Raw genomic sequence first — 3,649 nt, forward strand, 5'->3', positions numbered from 1 at the left:
CCATCATTGCAAAGATTTAGAAGTGATAAAGTATACAGCCATCATTGCAAAGATTTAGAAGTGATAAAGTATATAGACATCATTGCAAAGATTTAGAAGTGATTTAAAAAGGTGAATGCTTTATGTAGTTAAAAATAATCAAATATGATACACCATTCAATTAAAAAATTTATCAACAACTTAAAAAATTTATCTAATCTTAAAATCACAAAAATTAAAACTGAAAAACATTAAGAGCTCATAAATTTAACACACGTGCAGACTTTAATCCAATGGTAGAAGAAGCATGCATGCAGTCATATCAGCAACACACAGTAATGTACAAAATTTTTAATGTAACCATAACAGGTATATAAGGAAAAGTATTTGTGAGACAATTAAGTCTTGATTAGTTGCATAGTTCTGTTGGATCCAAAGATGAGAATATGCAAAGTTTGAACTATTTTCAACTGGAAGCCTTTTTTTGTTGAGTTGACATGATCCTGCCAACAAACATGTAACTCAAAGTTAAATATGCTCTGTTTTCTAGTGGTAATTCAGATTTCTTAGTTTCAATCATAATGGAAAAACTGCAAATTGCCCAGTTCTGGAGAGGTAGGTGGGAATTTATTTTAGAAGCAAGTACCTGTTTGTAATTATTTTCAATCCTAAGAATGTAAAATTCAAATCAGGTAAATTTACCCTGAAATACTGAAAGCCACAGCAACCACCATATTAAAAAGATGGGAGTTAGGGAGAGTTAAGATTATACCAAAAAAAAATATTATAAGGTAGTAACCTAGACCACACCCAAGATGTAGTCAAGCAGAGTCAAAGTAGAATCCAGAACCATAAATATAAGAACCAGATTATAGCAGACTGGCCTTATACATAGACTGGACCTATGAACAACAGGGTGCCTCTTCGCTCTCAATGTCCTTTAGTTTATAACAAAAGTGAGTCAATTAGTGAGGTGATGTGTTGACATATGGAGCCACAATGGGAGCACAAGTGTGGCACAAACAGGTAGGGAAATACTATGTTAGCACCTGTAGTGGAAGATTCTCAAGGGAGTAGACCAGCTAAAATTTATGAGTGGACATACTCCTAAAACAATAGCTCCCTTCATCCACATCTAAAAAGATCAGTGAGTCATGAAACTGGCCAAGCTAATGGATGCTCAGGAAAAACTGAATACAGAACTAAGATATCCTGAGGAGCTCAGCAACTTGAGGACAGTGCACTGGAAAACAAAAAAGAAATAAAAGATAGAAAATGTGACAACCCCTGGAACAGAATTCGGGAAGAAAAAGACAGGGAGGAATAGACCAATCGAATCAGTTGATGTATCCAACTTGGAAGGGTAGAAGGAAAAAAGGTCACATACAAATGAATGGTGCCAGGGAATGAAAAGGTGGGAACGGAAACTACTAAAGGAGGCCGTGCAGACAATGTAACAATGTAGAGCATATACTGAGCATAGATCTCTCTCTTTGGATCAGATCAGAAATAAAGGTGGGAATTGGATGGAAGTGAAATCGGCAAGAAGGAAGACTGTCTCTCACGAGCTCCTGAAGTTTTGGATAGGAAAGACCAATCTGGATTAAAGAGAACATGTATGGAATAGAAAAAATATGTGAAACATCAATAGCAAATATATCAGACCAACGATGCCCACAGATTAAAAGGAGTAGGGATTAGTCTGAATGGATGGGTGAAAAGAGCACCATTGAAAAACATCTTGACTTGATCACTGCCTAACAAGAAGTAATCGTTTCATAGAATTTAATTGATGGAGTCACATGCGTTAGGAGGGTGTGTTGCACTCCTATTGGTGGAGGGTTGTTGCATGATGATTTAAATGTGAGACGCAGTTGAACCACGTTGATCGAGGGTATGTAAGTGTTCAAAGCTTGTGGCATGCAAAAAAATGTTTGTGTATAGAGGCCAGCACTGAACGAGAATAGCTATACACGTGCGAGGAGGTAATGTACCATATCAGAATGGTCCAGTTTAGGTGGTATCCAGAATATTAATACAATCTCAGTGTATCATACAAAAATTGAAACTTTACATAGTTTATCATTTGCTTCTGATTATATATATATATACACACACACAAATTGATATACTTCATTTTCTGAATACTTAGGCATTACCTTATAATACAAGATAACATTTCTTAACAGTACTGGCTTTCTTTTAATCATTTTCATCTATAGGGAATCACGTATCATGTAGTCTGGACATGCTTATAAAAAGAGAATATCAGATGAGTTTCTATAAGGTTTACATCAGAATTTGGATAGATCCTGCTCTTATAAATAGTTTAGGATAAATGGGAACTATTGGAATTAAAAGAGAAAGAAAAAATAATTTACTTGCTTGGACCTATCCTTCACTTCATAGTACTAAAGAATTTATAACAAATAACAATTAATCCATTAATCAAAGTACATCTTTACAACTGTTAAAAAACAATTTATGATTTTACAATAAAGAAGTGAAAATTAATTTAAAACTACATTTATTGATCAATAAGAACAGACACTTGCTACCTCTTAAAATATACAATACATGAGAAAATTACAAAAATTTTAATATGCTTCATAAACATTCCTTAGGCATAGTATTTATTGATTGATAAAATATTTTCACCACCTTAATAGTTACCTATGTCATTCAGTGCTTCACTGCCAAAAGTTAATTTTTTTCCAAACAGTAAACACGTAAGTTTTGTGATAAAAAATTATTTTTGTAAGATATTGTGTTTATCAAAAACTGAAAGCTTTCAAAGACCATCTTTTAAGAAACACTGATCAATAGATACATTTAACTGTTTGGATTTATAAATCACTTTCAATAACAAAAAAAATTTATGGCAAGCATAACAAAATATTAATTATTCAACAACCCTTCAGGATGAAAGATATATCCACACATCATTAATGCATCACATATTACTGTTTATGAACAGTAATGTGACAAATAATCTTTGTTTTAGAAAGTATCCAAAATCAAAACTTAAGAGAAAGAACACCCAACTTTCTTTGAACAGGCTATAAATCTGTACATCACTTAGAACTAATTTATAACAGCAAAATAATAATTTGTAATATTTTCACAAAATAATACAGCAACATGATATACCTTAGGTGCTATAGGAGTTTCTTCAGTTTTTTTTCTAACAGGGTGGTTGGCTTTTGGATTTAGTGGTTGCAGTAAATGTAAAAAAAAAAGGTTTGTTGTTTTTTTTATTTGGATCTGACAGCCTTGATGGATCCTAACACTCCTTACTGCCCCTTAAATGTTAAGCCTCATTTTTAATTACTTAATGCTTAATCCTAAAACCTTGTTATTTCTGCCACCTTATATTAATGCATTATAAGGATTTTCAAATACTATTAATCTGGGCAAGTAACATGTAATGTTAGATATTGTTAATGAATAACATATGTATCTATATGCTACTACTTTCAGTTTTATAATGCAAATGTTTTTGACTCTTTTTCTACATAGTTTATAAATCTTCATTCATATATATCTTTAAACATATACATGTATATCATAAACTGCAATTGGGGTAGTCTAGTGGTTAGTGTGTTGGGGTAGTCTAGTGGTTAGTGTGTTGGGGTAGTCTAGTGGTTAGTGTGTTGGGGTAGTCTAGTGG

At 32.7% G+C, this 3,649-nt stretch overlaps 1 long non-coding RNA gene across 5 annotated transcripts in view; it reads right to left on the reverse strand.

Moving 5' to 3' along the window:
* Positions 1 to 3,649, reverse strand: part of LOC111089350 — a 40,441-nt gene that overhangs the window by 13,427 nt on the left and 23,365 nt on the right. The window lies entirely within an intron of this gene.

Source organism: Limulus polyphemus, unplaced genomic scaffold (genome assembly GCF_000517525.1).
Source record: "Limulus polyphemus unplaced genomic scaffold, Limulus_polyphemus-2.1.2 Scaffold5979, whole genome shotgun sequence".
Lineage (NCBI taxonomy): Eukaryota > Metazoa > Arthropoda > Merostomata > Xiphosura > Limulidae > Limulus > Limulus polyphemus.